Here is a 23733-nt window from a genome sequence, read left to right as displayed (position 1 = left end):
AATGAGGAAGCATTTTTAGTGACTATTTCAGGCTTGAAAAGGGGGGAGTTCTTTTCTTGAAGTAGTTCTTGCTTAGACTGAAAACTGAAGGAGCTTTTAAGTGAGACAGGGCAGTTATATGAAGTCTCCACATATCAGAAGGAATTGTCAGACATTTGAAATTTCACTTGTCTTAGGTAGTGAATGAAAGAGTAGCAGGGCAGCAGCTGTTGCCTGACCCTATAGGAAATTGTCAAGGTAAACTGTTTTTGACCTCCTTTCATTTATATTTCCTGTTGTACAGTGGTGTTCTTTTTGTGATGAAGAGATTAATAAACAAACAAACCTCAGTCTCAAACCGTATAGTAGAGCTTTATGTAATTAATATGAATATCTGGGGGTGGAGAAATGCCATTTCCAGAGTTGTTTCTTGAAGCTTTTGTTTGGAACTTTGTTTTCTAACTGAAATGTGCCCATATTGAATTTTAATTCTCCCAAGAAACACTTTCTATCTAAAAATACAGGTATGTAATTAGGATTTGGTTCATGAGTTGCTGGAACCTGTTTCGTGTAAGACTAATTGTAATGTCCATTAAATGGCTAGGAAACAAAAATCAAAGCATAGAAATCCCCAGTAATTTGTCTACTCAGCCCTGCCCAGTCCTGCCGACTCTGGTGTGTAGGTGGGTGAATTCTGCAACAGAAAGGAGGAGTCTGTTTGTAATTCCCTCCAGAGGAAGAAGATTGGAAATATTTAAGTCAGAGAACAGGAAGGAAGCCTTTGAGGAAAGGGAAGCATGTCTTTTGCTTTTGGCTCTTTGTGTGTTGTCTTGAGGAGACACTCCCTAATTTAGAGCCCTGCCCTGAATGACCACAAATATTCATGTAGCTCAAATACAGAAAGAATTAAATGGAAAATCAGAAAGATCAAATGCCAATGAATTGCCTGAAAATCATTTACAAGTGCAGTTTGGATGCAGTTTATCTCAAATCATAGAAGTACCACAAGCTATAAACCCACAAGTAGTTTGTTGAATAGATTAACAAGCTTTTAGATGTACTTAACTTCTGTGGTTAACTGTTACAAGTTCTCAGAATTGATGCTTACTATGTTTACCTACTTATTATCTCAGCTACATTGAGAGCATGTTTAAAGCTTATATTACAGGGATACTTACAGTAGTAAGTATGTTATTGTTTTTCCTGTTGTGTAGCAAGCTTTTAGAGCAGAGAGATTAAGTATAGTATTTTTATTTGTTTGGGGGCATTCCTTTCTTTCATTAACTTTCATTTTCTTTTTTGTAGCTTATTTAAATTTGGTATTACAAAAATTTTAACAAAGATTACCTTAAAATAGCAGCAAAGAATTTTGATTACTTGAAATATAAGATTTGCAAACTATAGGCCCAATACAGTGTGAGATAGGGAGGCATGGATATGTGGAAAGCTGTGATGTGATGAGATTAAGATTCATTTCTGGGAAAAGCCAGTAAAAAAGATTATCTAATCAACTGATTTACTAGTTTATTAACTTTGATCAAATGATAGCTAATGATGAAGTCATTGATTTGAATCCTCTCTGTGTGGCTTTGAAAGAATTTCCTCCTCTGTAAAATGGGGGAAGGAGGGAGGTGATGGTAGACTAGAGGATCTCTTAGGTCATCATATTCTAGTTATAATGATTTTAAAACTATATTTTAAAGATCAATAGCATAATAATGGATCAAAAATAATGGATTAACAGTTTATTAACTTAGTTAATCTTTTTCAAGTTATAGTATAAGTATGTAAAATTAGTGTTGTCGTTTAAGAGCTCAAAAAAAAAATTGTACTAACTCCTTTTGTGCATACTAGAGTTTGGGAAGGATTTGAAGCTTATAAAGGAAAGTCCCTTTCCTTCTATAGTCTGTAGTATAAGAGATCTTCAAGGTATCATTGTTAGGGTAATATCTTCAAAGTACTAATTAAGGATATGATAATTTGCTGTCTCTTATAAGAAGAGGCTATTGTGATAGTTTTGGTCTGAGGTTGCAGGAGCCTGAAATAGGATGTTTTCATTTTGAGATAGCCAACAGATCAGAGATGTTGTGGTGGTACAACTGACGACACTGGGCAACTTATTGGATATGTGGAATGAAGGAAATAAAAGAATGAAGAAGGACTCTGAGGCCATGTATCTTAGGGCCTGGGGAAATGATAGTCTTTTTCACTCAGAATAGGAAAGTTGGGAGCAGAATTATTGAATTCCTTTTCGGGCATGCTTTTTTGGTGCTTGTGAAATTTTGAGGTGGATATATCCAGCAGGGAGATGAATGTCACTGGCAAACTGACAAAAATCAATCAATGAAAAAATATTTGAGACTGCTAACGCTGTACTAGATGCTAAAGGCAACAAAGAATATGAGATGTAGCTCAGCCACAGGGAGGTTACACTGTAGTTGAGATGTATCCAGAAATCAATAAATAGGTCTTTGGCATGTTCACTTTTTTTCCCTTGCAAAAGAATGCCAAGGCATTGCAAATCATATTCATTAGTGGACGTATTGAAGAGGTACAAAGCATTAAGCAACTTGAGGTGAATAAAATCAGTTCAGAGTAGCATATCAATCCTATCACATATTTAAAAGAAGAGAAAAAATACGTAACAATATTGGTGAATGAGACAGTCTGAATGGCAACGTTATTTATAGATGTTTAAAAGGACTAAATTGTATATTAAAATCACTCAACAAATGATTATTGTAAAGACAGAGAATAGGACAGTCTATAAAAGGTCCTTTTTAAATATTATCTCCTATTTTGTTCACAAATGAAACATGTTTAATATTTATGTAAACAAAAAAAATAATATAATATAATCTGTATATCATAATATGTTTCTATGTGAGTTAGGTATTGGTGTTACATAAAGATTGTTCTGTCTTTATGTCCATGTAGAAGCAATGCTGACTTGTCTAGAAATTAGTGGTGTATCTGGGTATTATATTGGGCTGGTCTTTTTGTGATTCATTAGCAGGCTTAGTGAAGAATCTGAAACTAGGCAGCTTGGTGCAGTGAAGGATTTGCATTTGAAGTAAAATCTTAATTCTATATCTATTCTGATCTTGGAAAATTCTCTAGGCCTCAGTTTCTTCTTCTCTACTATGAAGGGATGAACTAAACAACCTTTAAGGGCCCTTTTAACATTAAATGTTCAATCTTATGTTCCTAAGAAGTTGTAGTTATTCTTTAATTATATGGCCAGCAATAAAGTTTGGCTGAGTGGAGCAGGGAGAAGGGTCTATTTTGAATCTGGAGGAGATGGCTTTTGCAAAAGTTTGGAAGAAGGAAAAAGTAAACATTAGGAAGTAATTAGTTGCCCTTCTCTGCATTTGAAATGGAATGCACCACTATATATATAATAATGGATAACATATAGGTAAGATTTGCAAAGTGTTTTAAAACACTTTGAAAAAAACTGAAGTAGACAGAGGTTTAGGGACTTGTCATGGCTCATAGAACTAGTAAATGTCAGACTGGATTTGAATTCAGCTCTTTTTGACTTCAAGTCCAATACTACCTAGCATGTGCAAATCATATATAATTGTAACCCTGATGGTGGAACATCTCTAACACACCGGATCTAGATACCATTTTGGAGGTGATCCTCATTGGAATTCTGAGGGAATTTAGCATCTGATTTGTTTAACATGCCTAGAAAGAACTCAGAAAAGGATTTGTGCATGAACCCATAGTTAAGACAATTCTTCTGATTCCCATACATGGATAATCCTTCTTCCTTCTAAAACTAATCTATGTGACTCAGGTTTTTCTATCTTAGAAGATAAACTTTCCCTTTTTATATCTAACCTCTCACTCCTTCAAGACTTTGCCATCCTGATAACAGTCCCTATGATTCATGATACAGGACAGGGCAAGGTTCACTTTGTTTCTTTATGGCACAGCTCTGTGCCTCTTTACTAATTGGTTTTGGTTTCTCTATTAGACATTAGTGCCATGGTTCTCTGACACGTCCTTCTTTGTGAATGTTTTGTTGCTGTATTGCAGTACATCCTTCTGGGGGCTATGTGGTCTTCAGGGCAGATCTTTCTTGAGATCCTAAGCTTGGCATTTTCCATCTGGTATTGATTCCTTCTGAGGTTATGCATTCAGTGAAGGTCTCTCTAACTCTACATGGAGTTTGGTGTTCATCTCAGTTTTAAACTCCTGGTTCTTGATCCATGCGGTCTATTTATATCTACAAATAGCTCCCCTCTTGTGTGTTACCTATGAATGTCCTATATATGAAGAAGACTTCTTTTTGGTAGCTATATTCTACATTAGAATACTTGAAATAAGAGAATGTAGAAGAACACAAAATAGTCTTTATTCCTTCTGGTTTCTCTTTATTGGACATTTACAGAAGCATCCTTTTCCTCAAATGGAAATAAACTTCTTTGTTGTATGCTGAGTTGTTCACATTTTCAAATATCAATTGTTTTCCTTCATTTTTATTATTTTAAAATGCCAAACTATAATGAACAAGTTGTGCTGAAAGATAAAAAATTAAGGTCAATAAACTTAAGATGATCTTTTTTTCCTTTTTGAAAAAAGAGACAGTGTGGTTTGGTGGATGCTTGTTCTCAGAGTTAGGATGGCTTGGGTTCTAATGCTCCCTGTAACATATACTGATTGTACTTGCAATGTGAAGCTTTCTGTGCTAAAGACAACTCTTAAAAAAAAAGTTTCATAGCTTCTTTGGTCGGTTTTATATATATATATATATATATATATATATATATATATATGTTATCAGTAGTATTTTATTTTTCTAAATACATGTAAAGATAGATTTCATCCTTCATTTTTGTAAGACTTTGTATTCTGATCTTTTCTCCTTCACTCCATTCATTACCTCCTCCTCCCCAAGACAGTAAGCAATCTGATGTGGTTAAATATGTGCAATTAAAGACAAGTCTTTAAGCTAAGTTTCACAATGCTTTTTTTTTTGGGGGGGGGGAGAAGAATTGAGAGACGGAATTTCTTCTCCAAATATTCTTTCCATGTACTAATGAAATCATAGGTCTAGACTCTCCTCCCCCACTAAAAAAGAATTGTGAATGCTTATGGTGATGTTTTCTTAATCTGCTGAGTTAAATTTTAAATCCAATATAACTTCACAGTTTGCCTCTTAGTTCCCAATGTAGTGTAATTTATGGATTATTTCATTTAGAAATAAGGAGCAAATCATTATTTTATAACCTCATTTATAGATTAAAATGTTAGAGTTACTACTAATCACTTTATTATTGGTTATTTATATTTGTTACAATCACAGAAGTACATCTTGTTAAGGTAAAGGCTATATGTAACCTGTGCAATGATAGTTTTGAAACAGCTAATTTATAAGTATTCTTCATTTCTTTTTCTAAAAAAGAGATTAAATTGTTGCTTTACATGTTTAAAGATTTTTTCTTAGATTTTGTATTTATTTATAAACAGTTTCATTTTGTTGAGGTATAAAAAGAAACTAGCTAAAACAGCTCACTGTTGAAGGGAGTTGATTCAGATAATCTCATTAAGGTCTAACTCTACTATTGGGTAGTACTCTGTTTCTCTGTTATTCTGTTTGTCACTGGGTTCCTATGTGTGTATCTCTCTGCCTGCGGCCGTCTCCCAGTTATGTCTGAATTCTGATCAAAATTCCAGGGACAGTTGGTAGCACAGCTGTGCAATCCTGAGAATGGTCATTTGGGAAAGCTCTGATATGTCTCTGGAAATTTTAGAAATAGAAGCTTAGCTTTAGATACAATCTTGCCTAAGATATAAACTTGATGGTTTTTAAGGACTTTTAATAACTGTGATTTTGTGATGAAACAATTACTAATTGAGCCTTTCAGACTCTATGACATGCAAGTCTAAACATAGTTTTTGAGCTATGTAAGTTACATACAGAGTAGGTTTGTGGTAAATGGGACAATAGAACAGTGGGCTTTTGGTCAGGAAGATTTGGGTTCCAATATAACATCTTATCCAAAAATACCTTGTGAAAATGACAAGAAGAAAGCATGCTATGAAAACATGACTGACACCAGTGGCATAATGGAAGGAGTACTGAATTTGGAGTCAGAAATCTAGGTTCAGGTTCAAGTCCTCCCTTGATGGCAGAAATTAGGGGAAAGGAGTAGTAGTGACTACCAAGTGTAGCAAATGTGGAAATAAAGTAACTGAAACTGGGGAGTGGGGCCAGACCTGGAGGCTGTGGTTAAGTTTGGATCTTTGGAAGAGAAAGAAATGTGTCCAGGGTAACAGGATAATTCCACGAGTGGTTTGGCTTCTGGTATCTGGTAAAATATTCTTGATGATCTGGAAAGCCAAAGAGGGAATTAAGTTGGCAAAATTACACCATATTTAGTCACCTGTAATATTATTTACACTATTACAGATAATAGTTATTGTTATTAAAGTAGGTAGTATATTTTGAACTGTGTTCAGATAGAGCTAAAATAGATGAGACAAGTAATGAGAGTATTCATCTAATCAGTCCAGTATACTTGTTAATCTACAGTTAAATCTACAAATATGTTTAAAAGGATCAATTTAGGTTGGTTCAAATAACTATTTAGGGTTTTTTAGGGAGAGATATCTGAAAAAAACATAGTTAAAATAAAACTAGTGTCAGATTTATCATATTAAAGCAGTATGCCTGCTTGAGTTTCCAGTCATTTTCATAGCCACAGAACTGAATAGTATCAATCTTGTAGTTCCTTTTTTTCAAAGAATGGGCCAAACTTCTCCACACATCCTATGATTTCTTGAGACTTAGATGCTAAAAGCTGAGGGGCTTTTCTCCTTTCTTGGATGCTGATTTGTTATTTCCAGAGACTTCACTCATGAAATATTCTGTTCTGGGCCATATAGTAGACCTTTCTGGCCTGAAACAATAGTTCAAATATTTCACCTTCTCTTTGGCTTTAATTCATTGCCTTTGACCATTGCTTTGGTATCCTTCTTCTCTTACTTCTTGTGCTCCAACACATTATCAGCTACTACCCATTGAGATTTAGGTCTGATCATTCTGCTTGAAATTGTGGAAGGGGATAGAACTATTACATATATTTAAAGTTTATCACATCAACTGAAAGATATTTTCTAATCATCTTCCCTTTTCTTACTCTCTCTCCCAAAATAAAAGAAAATAAATCCTTCTTATGACAACCATGTTAGCACCCTGGATACCTTAGAATCAGCCAGAGTCAGGATAAGCAAGTCTTTATTCTTGGTCTTCAGCGGTAGAGGTCAAGGGAATAGAAGCAGAATCTCCGCCACCTCACCTCTTCCTCTCCTGCCCAGAGTCAGTCTGGCTAGTCTCACTGCATTTCCTAGACCCTCCCATAATTCTCTGTATACATCAAACGATTGGGCCAGCACAGGATAGTGGGAAGGGCCATTTTCCAAGCATATTCTTATAGAGTATTGTCCAATTGGTAATTAGCCTCAAGTGCTGGATTGTCCAACTTCAGTGCATTAACTCGAGTTTCAGCCCTTTATACCTTCTATCTTAGATTCTACCTATTTCTATGTAGTCCTTTAATGAACAATGATTTAAAACACCACATCTATCCTTAATATCAGACTGGTATGTTAACTTTGAGGCAGATTCCAACTGCCTTGCATGAAAGAAAAAAGTAAGTTGTAAAACGACAGTTAGTTCCATACTGAAAAGCAGTAGTGTATTCTTCAGGATGTGCTATTATGAATCTGTGGGCAGAATGGACTCTTTACACCTGTGGGTTTTTTTTTTTCCCCTTTTTTCCTTCCTTCCTTCCTTTTTTTTTTTTTTTTTTTTTTTTTTTTTTTTTTTTTTTTTTAGCTTTAGATGAGGCGGTATCATGAATAAGGCCTGTTGGACATTTTACATTATATTTTGAATACATTTAGCAGATCCCATACTTGTCTTTTTTTGGATCTTGTTTTTACTGAATTCTTGAGTATACTAAGAAATTATTTAAAGTACATTTGTTCCATGAGGATATTTACAGTTGAACTGAAGCATCTTTCCTACCCCCTTCTTTCAGATGTAAGAGGAAGCCGCATTTTGCTCTTTGTGAATGAAGATGTACTTTAAAGTGCTTAAAAGGTGGAACTTGGGAGAATTCAGTATATTTTAAAGCAGTAAGGGATGGGAGAAAAGGGTGGAATTCCATTCCTCATTTGAGATGCTTTTGTATTTAAAAGTAAAAAATTGGTCTGGATACACCTAAACTATTTCTCAAGAACCCTAAGTTCTGTATTAAAATATCAAGAAATTTGTTCCTCCAGGGATATACAAGTGTCACTTAATTTTTGGCCAATAATGATTGCAAATATAGTTTTAGTTATAATTTACAACTGCTACAAGTATCCACTTTAAACTATTCTCAAGTTTCCTTGAAGACTGACTCATTCATTGGGTTTCAGTGAGAAGACAATTTTTTAAAAATAATTTAATCTGTATATAATTTTAGTGATTTAGGGAATCCTGATCAAAAAATTTCTTTGCAGTAATGCAATTAAAAAGCAGCTAATTGATACAATTAGATAAGAGTGCTGGACCTGAAATTAGAAAGACCTGAATTAAAATCTGCCTTCACATAGTTATTTGCTGTATGATTCTGGGAAATTCATTTAACCTATGTCTGCCTCAGTTTCCTCATCCATAAAATGAGGATAATAACAGCAACTATTTCCCAGGCTTGTTGTAAGAATCAAATGGGATAGTATTTATAAAGGGCTTAGCATAGTTTCTGCCATATAATATATGCTTAATAAATGTTTGTTCTCTTCTCTCTTTCCCTGTCTTTCTCCTTTCTTTCTTTTCTTCTTTCCAAACTTGTATAGGAGTACCACGAAGTTTAGTGATTTGTCCAGGGTCTAATAGGCATTGTATGTCTGATCTGAGACTTGAATCCAGGTCTTTCTGACTCTGATGCTGTTTGTTTGCATAGAATGCAAAGGTACAAAGTACCTTTGACATGGAATCTCAATCACAGGAAGCAAACAAGGGTTGATATGTGATACTTCATGAGGCTTTAGGGAGTAATTGTTATGGTGTCTTAGATCATCTGAGTCTAAACCATTGGATCAATCATTTTTGATCGTGGCCAAACCACATTCCCCACATCTGACTGCAGATTTGGCAAGAATGCTTACAATTTTTATTTCTGCCTGTCTTAATGGTGTTATCTTTTTCGCTAAAGAGTTGTCTAAAACCACTTGTCCTTTGAGGACACTGAAAGGGATTATAGTGCTGATTTGATATTTCTGTCACTGTTGCATGATAACTTAATTTGGATATAGCATATAGTAGGTGTTTATTAAATGTTTGTTAGTTGATTATTAGCTTGTAACAACTTGGTTAAATGTAAAAGGACATTTTAAAAAGACATTTTATATTATAAAGGTACCATTTTATTCTATTCTGCTCTGCAAGATTGTGCTTTTCATGTGATATACTTTTTTAGGAACTCACTTTTTTGTATTTTTAAAAAACTTTTATTTTAAAAACATAAGCATAGATATTTTTCAACATTCACCCTTGCAAAACCTTGTGTTCCAGATTTTTTCTCCCTCTGTTCCCCCTTGCCCCTAGATAGCAAGTAATCCAAAAATCTTAAACATGTGCAATTCTTCTCTATATATTTCCACAATTATCATGATGCATAAGAAAAATCAGATCAAAAAGGGAAAAAATGAGAAAGAAAATAAAATGCAAGCAAACAGCAAGAAAAAGAGTGAAAATACTATGTTGTGATCCACATTTAGTCCCTACAGTCCTCTCTCCGGGTGCAGATGGCTCTCTTCATCTTAGGACCACTGGAACTGGCCTGAATTACTTCACTGTTGAAAAGAGCATATGTGGAAAAACAGATATAGATCCATTAGAATTGATCATCATAATAATCTTGATGTTGCTGTCACAACTTATTTCTTATTGATGGTTTTATTCATTCAGAAAAAAAAATTGACCCACATTTCCTTTTCTTTTCAAAGACTTAATTAACTAATTAACTGAGTTTATGAAAATGTATAATCCTGTGTCCCTTTGCCAGCAATGCATATAAAAATTCAGAATACTAAGAGTATCTTAGTGGAAGGCCAATCTTACAATTTTGCCTGGCTGGCATATATTTTTGGAAATTCATCTTCTCAGTGATTTCTGTTCTTTAGCTTCTTTACCTTATTACCTTTATTTTCTCAACTTTGTTTCTTTGGACATAACTTAATAAGGCCCCTTGAAAAAGTGCCAAGTATTGCTAAAACACAATAAACTATATATAATCTACATCAGGAGGGAAGGAATAAGGAGAAAATTTGAAACTCAAAATGTTAATCAGGTACTGAATAAGTACAAAAATCTGGAGGACCTTGAGTTCAAATTCAGCTTCAGGCACTTGATATTAGCTGTGTGATCCTGGCCAAGTCACTTAATCTCTGTTGTCTCACCCAATAAATAAACAAATAAACAAACTGAAGGAATGAATAAATAAAATGAATGTTTAAAATTATCTTTACATGTATTTGAAAAAAATGCTTTTGAAAAAAGAAAACAGTACATTTAGACTGAGAAATGTTAGGTCATGCTTGAATCTATTTGGAATTGTTACTTCTCTCATGTCTTAAAAAGATTCAAGAGTCCATAAGAGAAGGACATTGATAATGTTAAATCCTATGAATTTAGAAAGTGAAGAAATGCATTTTATAAACAATCAGTAACATGAAATAAAGTAAATATTTGGATCAAGGTTACAACTATTTGAATACTATCCAAATGAATTTAAATTTTTGTTTCTTTACAAAGTTAACTTGGGTAGAAATACTTGTTTATAAAACTCTTCCAAATTATTTGCAGGCAAAAAACAAATTTAGAAGTTGGTATCGTATAATGTAGTTGGAAAGAAAATCTAAACTTCTGAAACTTGCATATTTATGGTCTTTGCTGTAGCTACTTTTAAAAATCCTAAGGCATTTCCTTTAAAAAAAAAAATCCTCATTTCTAGAAAGGATGGATGATTGACTAAATCTATGTCCAAACTCACCTGAGCATTTTTCCTTTTTTGTGCAATATTCAAATTAAGGGACTTCTCTTATAATTTTGCACATCAAGAAAAGTTTGAAATTACAATTTATTTCAGAAAGGAGTTTCAACAAATACTTAATATAATTAAATTGTAAATTAATATATAAGTCTATGTCCAAACTGACCTGAACATTCTTCCTTTTTTTTGTGCAATAGTTATCTAATTAAGGGACTTCTCTTGTAATTTCAAACTTTACTTGATGTGCAAATTATAATTTATTTCAGAATGGAGTTTCAACAAATAATATAATTGAATTGTAAATTAATGTATGTTTCCTATCTTACAGAATATCAATTAGATATTTTTGTAAAGCACAGTTCATTTGAAAAAGACAAACTAGGTATAGGTAACTATTATGTCCCATGCTGTTCCTATAATTAATATTTATTTGAATTTTAAAGCTATTAACTATAGCTTCAAAAAACCCCACATACAAAATAAGGAATACAGTTTTACATTGTCCATTTCATAGAATCTAAGGAAGGAAAAAACCAATACTCATAGGTACAAAATATATGTAATTCCTTTTCAGCACTATCTAAATATCAGCTTCCTTCATTTAAAAAAAAAAAAAAAAAAACTTTTTTTTTTTTAAGTGATCTCACTTTGTATTACTTTGTGTATGTCTTCATATTTCCTGGTGCTTCACACTTATTGTAATTACACTTTATCATTACATCAATAAACCATATTTTAGTACACCATTCAATATATACTTTCCAAGTTTGTACTCTTACAAATAAAGACACTATAAATATTTTGGTACAGATTATCCTTTTTTCCTTTAAATTTTATTTTTAGGAAAATGTCCTAGCAGTGGAATTTTTGGATTGAAAGGTATGCTTAGTTTTGTGATTCAGTGTATGTTGCCATATTCTTTTTAAAAATGGTTTCACCAATTGGCAGTCACATCAATAATATTGAGTTTGTTTTCTTACTTCCTTACTAATACTGAGTTCCCTATTTTTTCATCTCACTAATTTGTTTTTAATTATTGAAAGAAGTAGGGAGCAAGAAACATCTGCTCCTTGTCAGACATTCATCACTTCCTTTTTGATGTGGCTTGATTAAAATCAACCTTCTCTCTGAATAACACCTAGTCATGCTGCTCTCTTTTAGTTTAATTCCCCAAAGCATGTAGACATATGATTTTTAGCATATTGCATTGCAGTTGCTTATATACTGTTTTTAAGTGCCCTCTAAATTTTTCCCCCATATAGACATAGTCCTCTTGGAAGGATAGGTGCTTTTTGTATATTATAGATGCTTACATAATATACAGTGTCTGGGGTGTGATAAGGGAGTATGGTATACTAGGGAAAGGCACTAGTCTTATAATCAAAAGCTCTGTGTTTGAACTTATTTCTACTATTTCTTGACTAGCTTTGTGTCTCTGAGCTAGTTTCCTAATTTTTCTGGGCCTGTTTCTTTATCTGTAAAATAAAGATGTGACCCACTAAGAGTGATTTGATTAGAAAAAAAATACTTTGTGCTTTATAAAATGCTGTGTATATGTGAGCTGTTATTCTTAAGTTTTGAATAAATAATTGTAAATGCATTTTAGCTCTTTTTCTAAATCTCTTAATGACCAAAACTGGAAGGGATATTTCCCAACTCATTTCCCTTCTGGGCTCAACTATCACCACATGATTAATGTGATTCTTTCCTTTTCCTAGTGTTTACAATGTGCTTAATTCTCTTTTGGGATCCATATCTCTAGAGCTTGTTTCAAAAAAATTTCCCCAATTCACTGGAGACCACTAAAGAATATTCTATAAGACAACCATTAATCCTGTAACAAACATGAAGACAACATTTAAACTATTAGCATATGTTAGAGGGCATGAATAAAGTTATTTTTACTTGGCTACCCCAGGTAGTTGTATGTTATTGTTGTTGTTATTGTTCTTCTTCTTTAAAAGTACAGTTATCTGAATTTTGCCATTCAGCTTTGATCTTTGTTGTGGTTTTGTTAGAATAAAAATGTAGAGTTATTCAGGAGACTGATGAAGTGTTCATTAAGAATAAATTTTCTTTCAGAATAGAATTTTTCTTATTTGGCTTATTACTTTTTCCTGTGACAATGACATCTTGTAACCAACTTTCCAAAGCTCTTAATAATTATGAAATAGAATATTTCGATATTATATTATATTATTATATTCGATATTATAATTCACATTTGACAGATGAGTCAAAAAGCTCAGTGACTTGTCACACAATTAGTAAGAACCTAGGATGTGATTCAAATCCAGGTCTTCTCCAGGTCTACTCATTTATACATTTCTTCTTATCCTAGTTAGGAAATCTGCATCTAATTCCTATGCCTAAGTCAATACCATGTACAAGGCAGGTACTTAAATGTTGAATTTACCACTAAACAGCAAAAACTGATTCTTATACCCTTGAACTTAAAGTGTCTTGGATTGTCATAAACCTTAACTGATCTAGTAAGAGATAAAAATATGAATTTTTATACCATTATTAAATTGTTCTGGAGTTTAGTAAATATGTTTTAATTCAACAGATAACAAATGAATGCCTCCTATGTGCAAGGCACTTTATCTTATTGGATATGGAAGCTGATGATTCCTTTCCTTAGAGAAATTAAACTTGTCCTACATGATTGATTATTGTGCAGACGTCTAAACTATTTAAACTATTTGTTTTTAATTTGATATCACCTAACCAATTCATTTCCTAATTTTTTTTTTCATGTTTAATCAGCTATTTATCTCTTTATTGGTTCTCTTGGCTACTTTTGCTATCTGGAGGCTTTTTCGGGGTGGGAGAAGGTGTAATTGTAACTTTTATTTGGAATAGTTCTTTAATGCCCTCAAATTTATTCCTTAACAGTTATAAACAACTATGTTTATAAATGTTATATAAAATAATATATGGATATATATTTAGATACATATTGGTGTATATGTGAGGTAGTATCCACAGGTTTATATAACATAAGAATTTTACATGTCCTGAAACTTGAATAATGTTTGTAATTCAATCAGTATATAAGTTCATGGTACGTTACAAAAAAAGCATGCTGTTTTAATTCTTTTATAATGGTGAAATATAGTCTATTAAAACAATTAGAATTGTAGATAACTACAAAAGGCAATGAGAAAAGGTACATTGGGTGTAAGTAGACTATATTTTACAGCTAGTTATGACTTGAAGAACTGAAGTGATATTGAAAAACCTCAAGGATATATTGTAGGGTAACTTTGTACCATGAGTGATACATAATCAAGCTTAGAATTAGTTCAAAAAACATAAGGATCAAGAACTGACTAAAAGGGGTGTGTGCATGTGTGTGTGTGTGTGTGTGTGTGTGTGTGTGTGTGTGTGTGTGTGAGAGAGAGAGAGAGAGAGAGAGAGAGAGAGAGAGAGAGAGAGAGAGATTGTGTGTGTATGTGAGATATATAAGATAAATTAAGGGTAACCTTAAGGGAGAAAAGGCACTAATATTAAGGAAGATTAGTAGCAGTTTCTTGTAAAAGATTAGGACATTTGTCAAAAGGTAACAGAAGCTTCAGAGGCTGGAAGGAGAAGATGAACAAGAGCATTATAGAAATGGATTATGAGTGATAATACTAGAAATTGGGAGGGAAAGTGTCATGTTTGAAGATAAAAATTAGGCCAGAGTTACTGGTTTGTTGAATATGTGGAGGAAAGTTAGGTATGAGGACACTGGAAAGGTAGGAAGGGGTCTGAGTTTATATTTGATTCTAGAGGTAATAAGGAGCTACTGGAGTTTAATGAATGGGGGAAGGGAGATGATATAGTCAAAGTAGCATTTGAGAAACATCAGTTTGACAGCTAAGTGGAAGATGAGGGCCTTTACCAGTGTGTTGGAAGTGTCAGAGGAGAGAAGGGGGTGAGAGATACTAGAAGGTGAAGATGACAAGGCTTGAGCATTAATTGAATATAAAGAGTAAGAAAGTAAGGAGTCAGGGATGTCACCTACATTTGTTGCCTGAGTGACAGGGAGGATAGTGATACCCTAGATAATAATAGGAAGGTTTGGGGTGGGGAGGGAAATGTTTTACATAATAACACCCCATGAAACAGACAAATATATCCTCTTCCCACCTCCTGTAGTCTTTGGTCCCTTTCACTTTTTTGCAATGATAGTGAGGGAGGATGGGAGTTAAAGAAGTAGGGTTGGAAGGATCCAGAATCTGCTAAGAATTACACAGTTCTCAGACCATCTTTAAGCATTAATTTAATATTGGCATTCTTAATATTCAGTGTTTGTCCAGTGGTCACCTTATTCCTTGAGATATTGAACCATATGTGTTATGGCTTTGTTAGGCATGAAACTAAGAGCCAAAAAGAAGTTCCAGCTAAATAATGGAAGGATGGGACAGAATTTTTTTTTTTTTTTAAGAAATGAAGAGTTGATGTAACTCATCTTATCACATACAAAAAAATACATTATTTCATGTTATAATATTTTGCTCAAAAAGGGACTTAGTAAACAGGTTACTTGGATTCAGTTACAGTTTACATGCCATCATCTTTTACTAACTTTGAATAGAATAATTTTATGAAGAATTTGGTAAGATCCTCTGAATCAAATCAATAGTGTATTTTGATACTTGAAGACTTCATTGTGAAGAGTATGTATGGGCTAAGTCGTAGGAAAAAAATGGGAAATTATGGTTGTCATAGAAAAAAGATGGGAAATTATGGCTGAAGATCAAGTACTTAGTCTCTTCTCTTCTTAATATCAATTATAATATTGCCTATCCAATATTTCCAATGGATCTGGACTAGAAAATTCCAAATAATTTCCTATCTTTTTTTTAGGGTGAGGTTTAGAGAGCATGAGATGGAGTGGGTTAAAAAGTGTGTCTATGTCAAAAGAAATGTCTTTTCTTTTTTTTTTTTTTTTTTTTTTATTTTATTTTATAATTATAACATTTTTTGACAGTACATATGCATGGGTAATTTTTTACAACATTATCCCTTGCACTTACTTCTATTCAGATTTTTTCCCTTCCTCCCCCAACCCCCTCCCCCAGATGGCAAGCAGTCTTATATATGTTAAATATATTACAGTATATTCTAGATACAATATATGTGTGTAGAACCGAATTTTTTTGTTGCACAGGAAGAATTGGATTCAGAAGGTAAAAATAACAGTTTACATTCATTTCCCAGTGTTCCTTTTCTGGATGTAGCTGGTTCTGTCCATTACAGTATAATTTAGATACAATATATGTGTGTAGAACCGAATTTTTTTGTTGCACAGGAAGAATTGGATTCAGAAGGTAAAAATAACAGTTTACATTCATTTCCCAGTGTTCCTTTTCTGGATGTAGCTGGTTCTGTCCATCATTAATCAATTGGAATTGGATTAGCTCTTCTCTATGTTGAAGAAATCCACTTCCATCAGCATACATCCTCGTACAGTATCATTGTTGAAGTGTATAATGATCTTCTGGTTCTGCTCGTTTCACTCAGCATCAGTTGATGTAAGTCTCTCCAAGCCTCTCTGTATTTCTCCTGTTGGTCATTTCTTATAGAACAATAATATTCCATAACATTCATATACCATAGTTTACCCAACCATTCTCCAATTGATGGACATCCATTCATCTTCCAGCTTCTAGCCACTATGAAAAGGGCTGCCACAAACATTTTGGCACATACAGGACCCTTTCCCTTCTCTAGTAGTTCCTTGGGGTATAAGCCCAGTAGTAGTATGGCTGGGTCAAAGGGTATGCACATTTTGATAACTTTTTGGGCATAATTCCAGATTGCTCTCCAGAATGGTTGGATTCTTTCACAACTCCACCAACAATGCATCAGTGTCCCAGTTTTCCCACAGCCCCTCCAACATTCATCGTTATTTGTTCCTGTCATCTTAGCCAATCTGACAGGTGTGTAATGATACCTCAGAGTTGTCTTAATTTGCAAAAAGAAATGTCTTTTCAAACAAACTTGTATGTATAGTTAGTAGTTACTGTCAGAAAGCACAGTATAAATATTAAAAGCAAGTCTGCATGCTGTTAAAATTAAAATGTGGACATGTGCCTTCAGAGGTACACTTACATTAAATGTTCAAGTTCACACTAGATTGGCTGATAAAAGGATGATAAAGAGAAATGAATTACACTTGATTTGGTACTTCCACGTCATGAAGCTTGACAAGCACTAACAGTAAAAGAGAGTTTGCCTAAGAATAAGCAATTAAAAGACCTTTTAGAATAAATGAATAGGAATTTCAAAAATAATTATTTTCTAGTGTCAAAAAAACAAGAATGAACTAATTTTTGTGGCTTTAGAAAAAAAGCCACATTAAAAAAAGAACAAAATATTTAAATTCAATTAATGATAGAATTTATCCTTAACTGAATTCATGATACTTTTATATTCTTATTTATCATATTCTAATTTTTATGCTAGTAGCTAGTTGGTATACTGGATAAAGTACTGAACTCGGATGCACCAGCATCTTAATTCTAATCTTGTTTTTGTTTATGACTTTGGGCAAGTCACCCAACATTCTCAACCTGTTTGTTAATTTGTAAAATGACAATAATGGCACCTATCTCTTAATCATCACTGTATAATTGTTAGCTATTATTATGCTGTTATTTTTATCTCTCATCTTCCCTACTAAATTATAAATTACTTGAGGAAAGAGACTCTTATTCATTATTGCATCTTATAGCAATGGTCCTCAAACTTTTTAAATAGGAAGCCAGTTCACTGTCCCTCAGACTGTTGGAGGGCTGGACTTTAGTAAAAACAAAAGCTCACACTCTGCCCCTCAGCCCATTTGGCATAAACATCCTCAGTGGCTGCATCTGCGGGCTGTAGTTTGAGAATCCCTGCTCTACAGAGCCTGACATTGGAAGGTCTTTAATAAGTGTTTGCTGAATGAATGCTAAATATTTAATTTTAAAATATTCTAAACATGAAATGATATTGTAATGTAACAAAACATTTAGTGTATGCACTTACTAGTGATAATATTAATCAGTAAATACTACAAGATATGTTCTAGGGGAAAAAATGGTCTATCTTCCTGGAAATTATAGGATGGTATCTGTATGTGAATTGGATAAATTCACATTAATTGGATAAAGAAAAATCCAATCTTGGGTAGTGAATCTAACTGAAATCAACATAGATAGCCCTAAATCTTTTGGTTGACCTTCAAATTTGTTCATTTGCATGCTTCACAGACAAAATAGGGGAGTCAAATTATTTGACCTTGGGAAACTACTGTGGAAAGATTTTATAATTGAAAATGGTTGTGCAGAAACAATTATAGTGCTGCTGGGGTACAACAAATCAGCAAAAACTAAGCTTTCCCTTTCTGATATCAAATGTTGATAAATATGGGAAACATGGCAAATTAGATACCAAGTAAAAAGAGTAATGATTTTTTGCATCCTGTTGGGAGGGTGCTATAGAATTTGCATCATATCTGAGTTTTCCTCAGTCAATTAGACTTGGGAAAGACTTTAACTAATTTTAAAAGGTCAGGCTCTCCCACTGTGTTCAGGTCCATCTCCACTTGTCCTGATCTATATCTTGCCACTGGATCCAAGTGACTCTGAGCGAGAGATTGAGACTGGTGATTTTGCACAGTCCTTTCTCACTTAGATACAATTCAATGGAAATCATGGCTTTCTAATGTCTTGGTCCTCTTCCAAAAGGAAGAGCCAACAACAACTAACATCTTCCATATACCCTGGAAATATGATTGTGTGTGTGTGTGTGTGTGTGTGTGTGTGTGTGTCTGTGTGTGTGTACATATACACACACATTATTATTTATATCTTATTTTCCCTATTGACATGTGAGCTTCTTAGGTGCAGAGAACATGGTTTCTTCCCCCTCTCCTCCTACCCCCCCCCCTTTTTTTTTTATCTGAAAGCTTTAGCACAATGCCTGGCAGGTAATAAGTACTTACCAAATGCCAGTTGGTTGATGGATCTATACCTCTGGGCTTGAATTCTTTACTACTTTTATCCCAGCTCCCTGATACTAGAATTGCAAATCTTTTCCATTCCACCTATCCTTCCTTCATCCTAGCACCCTAAAAGGAAAAGGTCCCCAATCAATTGATAGGGCAAGATTTTATCAGATTTAGGCATTCTACTCGTCTAATCCCTGTAAAAGAAGGGATCACTATCTCTGAAAATAAACCTTTCCCTTTGCTGCTAACTTTCTCCTTAAACTTCTCCTTTAGTTCAAGAATTTATTGTCTCTGTTTTTACAAATGGAGAAAGCAAAGTTCTGAGTTATTAAGGGACTTGTACAATATCAACAAACCTGGGTGGTGGAATTTGAACCCAGGTCTTCTGTCTTTGAGTCCAGTATTCTTTTCTCTGTGATATATTGTTAGGTTCTTACTAAGTGCTAACTCGGTACTTAACAATTCTCTATCACACCTTTGGTTCCGGCCTTAAAGGGAATTTACCCCTTTGAACTAATGAGGAGGAGTTTACATATGAAAAGGAGTTTACCCAACCTTTAAAAGGAGCAAGTTCATTGGTTGAAGTAATTTTCCCATAATCCCTTGAGTTCTCACATGCCCACTCTCTGGGAGGATAAAAGAAGACAACATTGAACCTGGAGAAGTGAGTCTACTCTAGGACCGAGTTGGGATGGGGGCCTGGAAGGATAACTTAGAGACACAGGGCCTTCACAATTCCGGACCTTTACATTTTCAAGAACTTCACATATTGGCGCCCACAACGTGGGGCCAGGACTTTTGCTTATCCTGACAAGGACTGATTCTGAGCCCTTCAGAGGAGCTAGCCCGGACCTTCACAATATATGATATGTAGCCTTTCACATAGAAATTACTATCTTTTGGATAGAAAAATCATTCATATTTTCAATTAAGTGATACAGCTCTACCCTTTGGAAATTTTAAAGTCTTTTTTTATGAAGAATTATGAAGTAATGAGATTGATGGGGGAAGGGAGGAATTGAGGGAACAACAGAGTTACGCTACAAAACTGTGGATGGTACTGAATAGAACTTCTTTGGATAGTTGTTGTAATCATTTTTTAAAAAGGTTTTAACGAAGTTGTTATTGTTTTTTCAAGAGTTGGTTAAAAGTTTTTCCAGGTGGGTGGTAATGAAGGAATTTCTAACCCTAATATATTGCCTTTTTTCATTTGAGTAATTTTAGGCCTATATAAAAATGTTTTTGAAGACCATGGAAAGGCAGGGATGAAAGGTTTAGAGAAAACTGTTGCTTTGTCCTTCTGTCAAATAATTTGTTGTTGAATAAACAATGCTTTAAAAACATTCCTTGGGGTCTGTATTCAGCAGATGGGGTATTAGAAAAGAATCCCTTCATCTTTTGCCCTCCATTGTTTCTAAAAAGGATAAAAGGTGTAGAGTATTTTGTTTGATAATTCATTAATGAAAACAAATTTCTTTCTTACTTGTCTGGTCCCACTATCCAGTATTCATTTTGTTCTCACAAATTTTTCTCATACTATCGACTGTTACAACTGAAGCATTATTTTTAAATTGGCCTGTATTTTTCTCATTCAGAATAAGTATGGACCAACATTTCACTATACTTCAATATTTTAATGGAACTATGACCTCATTGAGATGGCTATTCCTTCCATTTGTACAGGTTTAATTCCATTTCATTTTGTTCATATTTTCCCATAGATCCTCCAAAAAAACCTACCCAATATACTAGGCCATTCTTATCTTTTGTGGTTATATTCCTAAAGTAGTTCATCTTATTTCTCACTCTTGCTGTATGATCAATGCATCTCTTTTTCCTGTTATCTGTAAGTTAGTCTTATGACATTTTTGACTCAAAGGTCTTGTTGCAAATAAGCTTTAATCTATTTATATCATGCTCTTTCCCTTGTTATTTGAATCACATGAAGCTTTAATAACTTGGAAATAGAAGTTTTCTAAGATCTACAACCATTCAGCTTTGGGGGAATGTTCTTGTAAACAAATGGATTTTGGGTGTTGGTGAGCAACTTGGTGCCATTACAAGCACCTCTTTACCAAGGTATTCCAGTCTACTCTCTTCCTCCTCTTCATTTCTGGGGCTTGTCCTACCCCCCCCAAAAAAATAATAAATAATACACACACACAGAGGCACTAACTCAATAGATTAATCACCTCTCACCCCCCCAAACTCCCCAGCCAGCATATATGTCTTTGGATAATAGATTTTCTCTCTTTGTTATTTCCTGTATGGATTATTAGGCTGATCAATTTTGAGTAATCATAAACTTACTGAGATGAGGGAAGTTGGTTTGACTTTGGTGCACTCAGAACAATGTCATTTGAAAACCCTGTATAATCTCTCATCACATTTTAACTCTACTTAGGATAACTTCTATCCTAAATACCTCTGATAAGTTTTGTCTCCTGCTTTATGCCTTAGTTGATGTTGACAATCAGAAAACTGTTAAATTGAGTTGTTTCTATGGTTAGATGCCGTTGGGGACTACACCAATTCAGAATGTAAATTTGTAAAAGATCATTGAGGTTGAGAGATAAGCAGTAACAGTTAATAAAACAGAAATGTAATAGAAGTGAATGTAAGTCTAAGGTAAGTTTGATATAAGTTCACTAAGCTATATCTTACTCAGGGCAGTTATAGATATAATGATTGTATATTGTAATGATTAGTATATGTAAAGTGAGGTAGGTTTATCAGCATTTCTATAACTCTACTTTCTTCATCATTGACTATGGAACCACCTCTTTTGGTGTTTATCACTTTAATTTTTCAGATGTGCTGTATTATGAGGAAATAGAAATGCCAGTTAAGGATATGAAATTAGAGAGTCACTGGACATGCATGTGGAGGAGTTAAAAATTATGTTGAGAAAGAGATAATCTTCAAAGAATTGAGATTTGTTTTACATGATCTTTCAAGGAGGGGAAGATACCAAAAGAATAGGGGAAACAAATCTTACATAATATATTATCCTAAACAGGTAACAGAAGATATCAATTGCTGCTGACTCCTATATTTACTTTATCAACTATATAGCACAGTGCCTGCAAGATAGTAAGAGCTTATTGACTGATTGAAATGTATTAGCTAGATATCATTGTACTGGCCCTGGAGTTAGGAGAACCTGAGTTCAAATGTGGCCTCAGATAGTTAACACTTCCTAGCTTTATGATCCTGGGCAAGTCACTTAACCCCAATTGCTCCAGAGAGGAAAAATAGAAAAGAAAGAAAAACTAAAACAAAAAGTAGAGGTTATCATAAAGAAATTTCTGTCAGAATACCTTTTAAAATCGCACAGTTAAAAAATGCAGCTAATATAAGGTTCTATTGCATTTGTTGTATGATTTCCCAGCAGAAAACAGAATACAGACTTAAAGACTTTCCAATGAGAATTCTGTAACACATATGTTGCTCATGAGATTGTGTTGCCTGTAGAAGTCAGAAAAGACAGACTTCAATACTTTGGACAGTGACAAGTGTGATTTACATTTGAATAAAGATTTATATAAGAAGAAAGATTAATTTAAACAATAAAAATATTGAGTTTGTATTTTGTCTTTACAGTTGCTTAATAAATATTGAAGAACAGCTTTCCAAAATCATTGGTCAGAAATTTTGTCTTACAGCTTATAAATGAATTTTAGTATACTTCCATTATCTCTCCTCCCCACACACATATGCATATATGTATACGATTTATGTAACATAGCAATATAGTGACATTTTTAGTACCTTTTTGACCTAGAGAAGACTAACATAAATTTCTTATTGAATATGATATATGATAGTTATTTTGGTTTTTAGCATTTTTTGTTTGTTCAAAAAAAAAAGTTGTATTCAGTATTTTTAATGGTTCCAGATTTTTAGTTTAAAAAGAAAACCAGAATGTGTTTAAGATATAAAATACAACTAGAATGCATAGTTTTTGCTCTTAAAGAGCCTCAAGGCTTCCATTGCCAGATAGTCCTTTCTGAAATTATAAGAAGTTAACCTTTTTATAGTACTTTATAGCTAGCAAGTTGTTTTATGTGCATTTTGTCATTTTATTCTCACAATAACTTTGTGGAATTAGTAGAACAAATACTAATATCTCCATTTTATAGTATGTAAACTTTCTACATTTTAGAGAGTAAGGAAAAAAACTAACAAACTGAGCCCAGGAAGGTTAAGTTCCTTGCTTGAGGTTACATACTAGTTAAGAATTCTCAGGGATCTTGATTCTAGGGCCTAACTGTCTCACATGAATTAAGTCAAGAATTTGAAAAATGAGGATATGTGATAAGGATTTCTGTGGTAGGCCTTCTGCTTGTAATTGAAAAACAAATAATGGAATTAGTTGTAAAAAAAAAAAAAATTCCCATCTCTATGTATATAAGAAAATTCTATGACATTTTAGAGAAAGCAGATAGGATTACGTTATTTTACTTCTGTAGACAAAATCATTTTGACTTTGTACTTTCTCACTATATAAGATTGTATAGCGTTTGGGATGGATGTATAGTGACTTTTTAGTGCAATTTGCTTAATAAAGGGATTTCTAAACTTAATCAGTTCCTCATAAAATTTAACCTTAACCTTGAAAAAATTTCATGAGTCATTCTGAAGAAATAGGACAATGAGGTATTCCTGTGGATAGAGTGCCAGGCCTGGAGTCAGGAAGACTCCCTTTCTGTA

At 33.6% G+C, this 23733-nt stretch overlaps 1 protein-coding gene and 1 long non-coding RNA gene across 2 annotated transcripts in view; one reads left to right on the top strand and one right to left on the bottom strand.

Annotated features, from left to right (window-relative positions):
* The window catches only part of KIF13A (kinesin family member 13A), a 242422-nt gene that overhangs the window by 8165 nt on the left and 210524 nt on the right, over positions 1 to 23733 (top strand).
* LOC141545392 (uncharacterized) lies at positions 4355 to 7005 on the bottom strand. The gene is made up of 3 exons (XR_012482999.1): positions 6920 to 7005; positions 6211 to 6324; positions 4355 to 4509 (listed from the first exon to the last, which is right to left on the bottom strand). It is a non-coding gene; the product is annotated as an uncharacterized LOC141545392 (long non-coding RNA).

The sequence above is a fragment of the Sminthopsis crassicaudata genome, chromosome 1 (genome assembly GCF_048593235.1).
Source record: "Sminthopsis crassicaudata isolate SCR6 chromosome 1, ASM4859323v1, whole genome shotgun sequence".
NCBI lineage: Eukaryota > Metazoa > Chordata > Mammalia > Dasyuromorphia > Dasyuridae > Sminthopsis > Sminthopsis crassicaudata.
The sequence above is the reverse complement of the archived record's forward strand: the minus strand, read 5'-3'. Positions and strand labels throughout refer to the sequence as shown.